We start from the raw sequence: 10,272 nt of genomic DNA on the forward strand, positions 1-10,272 counted from the left end.
ATTTGAAGGAGAATTGTTACAGAAGAGTTAAGGCTGGGAAGCTGAATTGAAAATGGCTTTCTGGTTCATGTTCTTTAAGATCCTTCTCTCTGGTGACCAACTGTCCTAGTTTGCTTTCTGTTGCTGTGATAAAACACTGACCAAAACCAACTTGAGGAGGAAACGTTTGTTTCCCAGGTCATAATCCAACAATGAGGGAAGTCAGAGCAGAAACTCAAGGAAGGAACCTGGAGGGAGGAACTGAAGCAGAGATTATGGAGGAACGCTGCCTACTGGCTTACTCAGCTTACTCTTATATAGCCCAGGCCCACCTGCCTGGGGATAGCCAGGATGGCACCACCCACAGTGGGATGATTCTCACACATCAATCAGCACTGGCCAGTCTGGTGGAAGAAATTCCTCTTCCCAGGTGACTCTAGTTTGTGTCAAGTTGACAAAGACCAACCAGCACATCAACCTTTCATCTTTATCAGGTGCTTCCTTGACTGAGAAGCCTATCAAATAATTTCCAACCCTAATCAATTCTGTGTGACCTGAGCATTGAGAAGGAAAGGGTTCTCTGGCAATTCTCCAATGTTATTTAGGGCAAAGCCAGTCAAAATATAAACCAATGCATTGACTTAGAATTATATCCAGTACTTAAACCCACGTCTGTGTGCTCTAAAGACATTACAGAAGGATACAGCTAACACTTATATAATGTAGAAATCTAGATTATTAAGTGCATCTCTTGATTTTAAGAGACTTAAATTACTCCATAAAATGGACTCCAATATACAACTGAGTTGTATTTTCCACCTTTTAAAATTGTTTGTCAGAGTTACATTAGGCAAACGAGTAGAAACCATTGCCAGTTCCCCATTCTCCTCACTCCTCCCACAGTCACTCTGTTCCTCCTGCTTCCTCACCCTCATTTCCCAGGGTGATAGCCTGCAGGTCACCTCACACACTTCTAGCTCTGCCCTTCGCTTCCAATTTGATACCAGTTGATCTTGTACTTTGAGAAGTTGGGCAGAAAGGACATAGGTAATTCTGTGAAGGAAGAGAAACATTTTTATACAGTGTTGAACAAAGGTGATGGTCCATGTAGTTCCAACACACACTCTTAAATGAATAGGTGATTTTGGTGACTTTATGGGAATTTTAATCTTTCCCAGCAAAACAATGTGGCTGTTTTCAGCACTGTTTGAATCAGAGCTCACCAACAAACGTCTGTCTGCTCCCAGGTCATCCCTCTTGATAGAGCACAGAACTTCCTTTCTCTATTTTCTGAAGGTTAGAAGTGATGAGGAAATTGGGATTGTACATTGAAAGGAGTGACTGCCCTCCGTGTCCTTGCATGTCTGACCCAGCTGTAGCTCTGAAAGTTACCAAAGGAGATTTGGGTGTTTCCTTGCCCACTTTTCTTTCTTCCAGTGAACTGGGGACAAGCAGGGGTGACTTGAAGAGAAAGAAGATCAAATTTTATGGAGTGAAGCAGACAAAAGCCTCTGGCTGGCCCCTCTTGACTTTGGGGTCTGATGAGGAGGGAAGGAAATGAAAATTCCGGAATCGAGATGTGGGGTTGGCAATGGATTGGTCCCACTGTAGACCGCACAGCTGTGTCTGAGAGTCCAGCAGCCCTCAACCTCCCTGTCCTTAGGCTGAGCTGGTGCTTTTTCTTTCCCACCTCCTTCTGCTCCTGCTTGAAGGCTTAACTTCTTTTCCGTGTGGTTCACAGACAGCGTGTCTGTGGAAACCTTGGGGAAATCACTTCTCTCCCTGTGTGTCGGGAGAATTTACAAACAATACCTATTTTGCTGCATTCTGGGGAAAAATGAAGGTGAGGTTAGATTGTGACCATACAGTACCTTCAACAGAGAGAGTTCATTCTACAGCTGAGAAATATCTGAGGACACTCTACGTTTGTTGTTTCTTGGCTTTGCTTAATAAGGATGAATGTCTTTGAATGTCATAGACTTAAATAGGGTCTTGGGGTTTGGACTGAAAAGGAGCAGAGTGGACAAGAGTCGGTGGAGAAGCTAGATTTAAAATTCCTCATGTGCAGATGTGAGCTAATAACGCTTCTCATGTTCTCTCCAAGGTTAGAGGAGAGTGTGTGTATGTGTGCGAGCAGGCATGCCTATATTAGTGTGTGTGTAGGTGATGGGGTGAGACTGTGGATTTTATGCAGTTCATGTTTGGATTTAGAAGGAGATATTAATTTCTGCTGCCTAGAAGGAAAGCTTTAAGATGCACTTGTAAAGCAGTTCAGAAATCCGGCTCATCACAGAAATATATATTGGAAGGGTATAAACACCATGTCTGCAAATGGGATTTGCTCCCCAGACTGGCTCATCAGGGTAGGACCAGGACAGGACAGGCAGCAGCAGCACTGAAATGCTACTTCCAAACTCAGTAGAGTGTTTGACAGAAAGAGTAGTTTATACTGAGCTCTGCCACATGTTTCTGGGAAGGACGGTGGCTTTACCCAAATAGCCTGGGGTATATATGTGTTTCCTCTGCTCACGTTGAGGCAAACTCTGACATCGGTTGAATTTCTTTCTCTGAGGACATGTGTCACCTGTAATGTCAAATAGTTATTGTATGCTTGCTGAAGAGAATCGGTTTCCTGAAAATGGAACTATTCAGAGTTTCAGGGGGAGGAGGCATCTGTGTGGGCCTTGCTTAGGGGCTTTGTGGTATGTGTTGAAGGGTTCTTTTCAGGTATTATCTGAGAACACATTTGTCAGTTTTGACTCATTTCCATAGAAGAACAAGAATATTGGCAAAAAACAGACAGTACTAACAGAACGACTCAAAGAAAGGGAACAAGAATTCCTGTTTATCCACCACCAAGGCTCCAATTTAAAATAGAAGAAATGTGTGCGTCTGAGGGCTTTTGTGTGTTTTTCACAATCCTCACAATCATCTTAAAAGATACTGATCCTAGCTTACCCAAGATAGGCCTAGAGGTGTTATGGGACCACTCACATCTGGAAAGTGGCTCTTTGACGGTTCAAATAAGGCCTTGTGGCTCATATGCAGACACTGATCAAGGTTCTCCTGTACACTGTGGAACTGCTCATTCCTTCCTTGCCTCCACATGTAGATCTGTAGACAGGACAGACAATCCAGTCTTTCATAGAGCAACTGGAAGCCCCCACTTGTGCTAAGTAGCCAGAGATCTAGGCAGGTGCCTCTGCTTTGAGAGGCAAGGACTTAGTTCTGTCCCTCAGTGACCTAGAAGATAGTGGGAGGAGCATGTGTGGCTAAGGGACCTAATGGTGTAACTGCAGAGCACTGGGAAGAATTTAGAATCTGTGTGCAGGGGGCTGTTGGTGCTTACAGCTTGGTTCTGTGTTCTGAAGTGACCTTCTCAGGCCTGAAGCCACAGCTTTTATGACCACAGCAGGGGTAGGTGGTCCTACAGGTCACTTATGAACCTTCTAGAAGCATTTCTCTAATCTGGCTCATGCTGAATTGCTTTCTGATGCTAACTTGAGCTTACCTCTGGCTCTTATAGTTTAGCATTTGTATTTCCTCTCATGACTTCTATCCCCCAAAGTGACACTCAGGGGCCCTACTCCCAGCCTGCTCTTCTTGCCTCCTGCTGAGGGGGTGGAAACTTCCACCTGCTTGTGTCTTTGTAGGGCCTCAGTCCTGCCTTCTGAACTCTCTTTGCTCACTGGTTCTTCCAGATTGCTGTTCAGGGTCTGTTCATGGATCTAAATCATCAGCTGAAATTTATCATGTAATATTTTAAATGTGTGAGTTGATTTTCGAAGAGTCACTCTGTCTGTAAGACTACATCTAATCCTGATATGCTATGTTTTTATTGTAATTTGAGATACAGCATCTCCTTTTTGGTAAAATGTTTCTGCATTGCGATTGTGGCTCCTGCATAAAAATTGATGTTTCTTTCTATGTTTTTATTTCTTATTGCTCCTGTGAATGGGATTTTTATTATCTTCTCTATCTAGGTATTACTATTATATAGGGAAGCTATCAATATGTAAATATCTAGTTTTCAATCAGTCTTATTTCTGAAACCTCTTATTAGCCCTCATAGATTTTTAGTTGATAGAGCTTTTAGAATATCGCTTTACTGAAATTTTGTTGTACAGGTCTTAAAATTTTCCATTTTGTTTGCTGTCTGCTGCCAGGATTTTCCTGGAGAGCTGCATTCCTTGACTTAAGTGCTCTGACTGGCAACTTGCTCATTGGACACTGGCCGTGTTTGTATCCTTAGTATTATTTAAATAATTTGAAATCAGTTATTCAAAAGTTTGTCAACATTGGCTATGGATTCACATGTATTTCACCTCTCAGAAATTTGGATATGCGGTATTTTTTCAGAACTCTGGTGTTGATTCTGTCTTTAAAATATTTTTTCCTCCTCAATTATAGACTTTCAGGTCTCAGCTGTGATTTCTTGCTTCACTGGCAAGTGATGAGATTCCAGAAAGGTCTGATATGAGTCTGTGCAGCTTAGGTGCTACTTAGATAGCCATTCAAGGAGAAGAAGGGATGGGGCTATGGAGTCAAGTGGTTAACATGATTTATTTTTATTATGAAGCTATAATCACCAAATTTGGGGTTTATTCCTGAATGGAAGGGTCACAAAACACATGTATGTGATGCACCCTATAACTGAAAGAAGAAAGAATAACCATAGTTTATGGCTATAAAATATAAATCACAGCTATGTTATAATTATAAAATACACTTTGCCATTTGTTATATGATTATATATTATATTTGTTTGTGTGGTCAAAGTTGTTACACACTTTATTCCATTTGTCTTTATGAGAAGATGTTAAGGTAAGTGTTGTGACTATCTTTACGCTTCTCCGGGAAGAACTGTACTAATTTGCTGATGAAACACATTTAGTATTGAAGCTAAGATTTAAATTTGGCAACTCCTTCCTTCTAATCATCAAGAACAATCGTAGTTTCTAGTGATGCAAAAAAACTGAAAAAGACTTTAGTACCTTTCCTATGTTTAGAGAAGTCTCTTGTGGAGAGAGATATTAAATAGGTAACATGTATTAAAACTATAAATATACTCTAAATAGAAGCTATATATGAGATGCGAAGAGGCTGTTGCGGCAGAGTTTCCTGTCACATCAGCTCTTGTTCATATATTCATATAAGTCTTGGCATTATCTTATTATAGATCTCAATCTAAAATATCTGTTTGTGACATGATCCCAGAGTCCAGGCTGGGTTGTAGCCCAGGCTGTTTTAAAACTCACAATCCTGTTTCTTCCTCTGAAATGTGAGGAAACAGACATGCCATCATACACAGACAAACATGGTTTTAAATATTCCACTTATTTTACAAAAAGAAGGTTTTTCTTTTCTAGTGTGTGACACCATTCTGCTCAGAGAAAGCTGAACTAACTTAATCTAAGAAGAATCTCCTCTTTCATGATCAAAGCTCCCAGTTCTCCTTAGTTGCCATTCATCCACAGCCTGGAAGCTGGGTACCTTGTCATCCCTCATGGTATCTGGTCTTGATCGTCATTCCTGCTCCACTGTGTAGTTAAGCCTCTGTTATTCAGCCTTAAGGCTGTGTTAATCTTATCTGCTTTGTAAATCCAATCAAAGGGTGTTTCCAAACCAAATTTGAACCATTCAAATATGTTTAACCTACTAATTCCTTGTTGCATAGATAAAATGACTGATAAAGTATATATTAAAAAGTAAACCGTCTGTACTTGCTCTGTTCTAGCCTACTCCTTAAACTGTCCTTTACTTTACTTATATATAAATGTGTTATTTAATGATTAGCAGCTAATAAAAATCATGAATGTCAATATTCATCAGTCTGAACAATAATATGTTTTTCTGAAACACTTTAATGAGAACATCTTTATTTTTAAACAAGTTTTTATCTTATATTCATATTGGTGAATAATTTGCAATGATATGTAGATATTGCTACAGTCTGGGCTTTGAGAGATCTAAGAATTGTTAGAAAACCACACTTGGTTCTCCCTGCTTTGATTTTGATATGCTCTGTATGCATGCATGCTCATGTATTATGTGCCATGGTATGTATATATAGAACATGCAGTGTCTGTCTTTCTGTGTCTAGCTCTCCTTTCTTAATATGCTGACATCCAGGTCCATCCATGTGCTATAAATAATAGGAATTTCAATCTGCTACTGCTGAACAATATTTCCATGCTCATATATATATATATAAAACCATCTGAACTGACTCCATATTTTATCTCTAATAAACATGGATATGTTTGTTGGTTTGCTTGTTTTGAGACAAGGTCTCCCTGTAGCCTCAGCTGGCCTATAACTCACTATGGCTATGTAGAACAGGCTGTCCTTCAACTCACAGAAATCTGCCTGCCTCAGCTGAAATTGTGTGCCCAGTCCAGGGTATCTTTCGGATATAATGATTTCATCTCCTTTGGATAGCTATACTCAGTAGTAGAATTGCTAGAACTTAAAGTAGTTCTATGGGGGTGGTCATTTTGATCTTATTTTTAGAATGTTCATACTGATTTCCTTAGGGGCTGTACTAATCTGAACTCCCACCAACAGTGCAGACAGGGTAGAAGAGTTTGCATTTCTCCACATCTCACCACTGGTTACCTCTTGTCTCTTTGTTTACAGCCATTCTAATTGTGATGAGGTGGTTTCTCATTGTGCTTTTGATTTGCATTTCCTGGATGACAGTGAAACTGAAATTTTTTTCAAGCCTTCTTTGCTCTTCAGCATTTCTTCTAGGAATGTTCTTTGGCCTATTTAATTGGATTCTTTCAGTGGTGTTCAGTGTTTTGAATTCCTTTTACATTTTGAATATCAGTCCATGGTCAAGTGAAGAGATTGCAGAGATTGTCTCCCACTCCATAGATTGCCTCAATCCTGTTATTTTCTTTGCTATGCAGAAACCTTTCAGTTATAATCACATTAGTCTATTTTCACATTTTTCCCCTGGGCTTTTGAGTTTCTTTCTCAAAAGTCCTTGTCTACACTGAAATTTTGAAGTGTTTACCTCTATATACTTTGTAGTTTATGGTAATTTTGAATGATTTTGAATGATTTCAATGTGTATGGAGGGGAAGCATCCAATTTCATTCTTTTGTCTTGTATAGCCAATTTTGCCAGGATTGTTTGTTAGATTTATTTGTTTTTATTTTATGTGTATGAGTGCTTACCTTCATATATGTAAGTGTACCACATGAGTGCAGGTGCCCTCAGAGGTTAGTAGAAGACAGCAGATCCCCCGGAGTTACAGGCAGTTGTTAGCTGCCTTGTGGGTACTGGGAACCAAACCAGGATCTCTACAAAAGCAACACTCTTAAATGCTGAGCCAGCTTTGCAGCTCCTGTCAGGGGCTATTTGAGGAGACTATTATTTTTCTGTTGTATGTTCTCAGCATCTTTCCCGAATATCAGTGGGTTGTCTGAAAATGTGTGAAAATCTGTTGTGCTCCATTGTTTGTGATTCTGCTTTTATTCCAGTGACATGTTTTTTGGTTACCGTAACTTCATTTACCTTACCTTTTAAGGTCATGTGTTGTCTTGACTTTCAATTAGTTGATTAAATTATTGGTCATTTGTTATTCCATGTGAGTTTTAGGATGGAATGTTCCATCTCTGTGAAGAAAGCTACCACTATTTAGATGAAGATTCTATTGATTACCAGTTGCTTTGGCATTGTCCTCAACTTCACACTGTTAATTCTTCTCCATGGATATGGTGTAGCTTCCATTTTGTGTGCCCCTCATAGTTCATTTCTTCAGTATTTTATGCTTTTCATTAGAGTTCTTTTTGTACTTTTGTTCCATTTATTTATAAATATTCCTCTTTTGTATGAGGTGGTTTTCTTATTTGTTTATTTTTATGTGTATGAGTGTTTGCCTACATATATTTAAGTGCACCATGTGTGCAGTACCTGGAGAGGCCAGAAGAGGGCATCAGATCCCCTGGAACTAGAGTTACAGAAAGTTGTCAGCCACCATATGGGTGTTGGGAATGGGAATCAGGTCCTCTGCAAGAGCAGCAAGTGCTCTTAACTGTTGAACCATCTTTTATGTTTTCTTAATTTATCTTTCAGTAACTTTATTATTGGTGTATGATATGTGTATTAGTTATTTTTCTGTTGCTGTGATAGAAACACCATAACCAAGGGAACTTATAAAAGGAAGAGTTTATTTAGCTTACAGTTCCAAAGGGGAAAGAGTTTATCACAGCAGGGAGACATGGCACTAGAAGTGGCTGGAGTAGGAGCAAAAGCTAAGCTCTCACATCTTCAAGCAAGCACAGGAAGCAGAGAGTGATTGGAGATCCATCAGACACAGAAAGCAGAGAGTGATTGGTGATCCATCAAGGCTTAAGAACTCTCTAAGCCCACCCACAGTAATGTTCTTCCTCTAGCATGGTTACACCTTCTAAGACCTCCCAAAACAGCTAGCCCAACCTTAAAAAATCCCCATAGTCTTTACCAGTCTCAATACTATCCAAAAGTTCACAGGGTTAGGGATTTAGCTCAGTGTTCCTGGGTTCACTCCTCAGCTCCAAGAAAAAAAAGTTCACAATCCAAAGGCTGTCCTGAGGCTCAAGGAAATCTCTTCACTGTAAGTCCCTATAAAATCAAAAGACAAATTACATATTCCCAACATCCAGTCAAACAAAATACACATTCCCACTCTAAAAGGGAGAAATAGAGGCAGAGTGAAAGACCAAAACAAGACCAATACCAGACCAAAAACTCACCCCTTTTCCTTTATATAACGGAAGATCCCCCTGTCTTAGGTCGTCCCGGAGGGGTCATCCCTTACCCGTCATTGGGAGGCCTCATCCTTGTCTTAGGCGGGCGCCCTCTCCATGGAAGTTGCCCATCTACGGAGGCATCTTCAGCGTTTGTATAGCATTTGCAGCCAGACTGAGGTACCAGATGACAAGCTTAACAGGACTTGTTGAGTGCCCATCTGTTGAGACCTCGTAGATCTCATCCATCGGCAAAGGACCCAGAGCCCAACGACTATGGCACTAAACCCAAGAACGGTCAGTAACAATGACCCCACGCACTGCTGAGCCCATCTTCCCAGCTGGACCATGGCATTCTACCAACCTTCAGTGGATGTAGGGGGCACCCTAGTATTATTAATTCTTATAATTTGATGAGCTAGATGAGATGTAAAATTGAGAAAGGTTACATTCCAGGGACCTCTCATATAGGCATTTAACTATTTTACAATTTCTGAGGCATTAACAACATGACCAGGTGTTACACAAACAGAATGATAAAAATGAGAACAGGACACTTGTTGCGTCATCCATAGGGCATCAACCTGCTCCTGAAGAAGTGCTGTTGTAGTGACACAATCTCCCCACATCAAAGCATCTGGAAGATCGAAGTTAGTGGTCGAAGGCCAACAGCGAGGGGCTGGCTCCAGACCGTTTGTTCACTCAGGCCAGGATTCATCAAGATGATTGCTGCTGGCGCCTGTAGAATCAGCGTTGGTCTCATCAAGGTTGGCCTCCACTGGACGAACATATCTCCCAAATGGGTTTACGCTCCCCTAGAGGATAAACACAAACAGCCCCTCTCACCCTGGCTAATAAGGGTGTCGGCTCTTTCCACTGCCCGGATAAGGGATATTTCCATCTTACCCACCCCAGGGAGTTCTTGGCCCTGGACCAATGCCTTTCCATAGCTGAATACCCTTTGGTATCTACAGTAAGAAAATTTAAAGTAAATAAGATTGAGGATAATTGCGCACTAGGGGAGGGAAGATATTCCCCCCTCTTTATTTTAGTAAAATATTGTTTTAGGACCATGTTCATTTTTTCAACCACAGCTTGACCTTGTGGATTGTAAGGGATTCCTGTTGTATGGGTAATTTCATGCTCCTTGCAAAATTGTTGAAAATTTGAGCTTGTATATGCAGGCCCATTATCTGTTTTTAATTGATTTGGTATTCCCATATAAGCAAAGGCCGATATACAGTGGGCTATAATATTTTTGACTTTCTCTCCTGTATGTAAGGATGCGAAGAACACTTTAGAATATGTATCTACAGACACATGCATATATTTTAATGTCCTGGCTGATGGAATGTGAGTGATGTCCATCTGCCAGAGATCATTAGGTTTAAGACCACGAGGGTTGACTCCCTTAGAGGGCATGTTGTGAAAAGGAGCACAAGAAGAGCATCGGGTAGTGATTTGCAAAGCAGAGTCTTTAGAACAACCAGTATGGAATTGGAGGGATTTAGCATTTAAATGATATTTGGCATGCAGGCGGACAGCCTTATCCTCA

At 40.6% G+C, this 10,272-nt stretch overlaps 1 protein-coding gene and 1 long non-coding RNA gene across 2 annotated transcripts in view; one reads left to right on the forward strand and one right to left on the reverse strand.

Annotated features, from left to right (window-relative positions):
- Positions 1 to 10,272, forward strand: part of Unc13c (unc-13 homolog C) — a 573,981-nt gene that overhangs the window by 90,536 nt on the left and 473,173 nt on the right. The window lies entirely within an intron of this gene.
- LOC115069744 overlaps positions 9,179 to 10,272 on the reverse strand; it is a 5,508-nt gene continuing 4,414 nt past the window's right edge. Inside the window, exon 2 of the long non-coding RNA XR_003848981.1 lies at positions 9,179 to 9,456. This is a non-coding gene — a long non-coding RNA (uncharacterized LOC115069744). The remainder of the gene's footprint in view (positions 9,457 to 10,272) is intronic.

The sequence above is a fragment of the Nannospalax galili genome, unplaced genomic scaffold (assembly GCF_000622305.1).
Source record: "Nannospalax galili isolate Female #2095 unplaced genomic scaffold, S.galili_v1.0 scaffold213, whole genome shotgun sequence".
Taxonomy (NCBI): Eukaryota; Metazoa; Chordata; class Mammalia; order Rodentia; family Spalacidae; genus Nannospalax; species Nannospalax galili.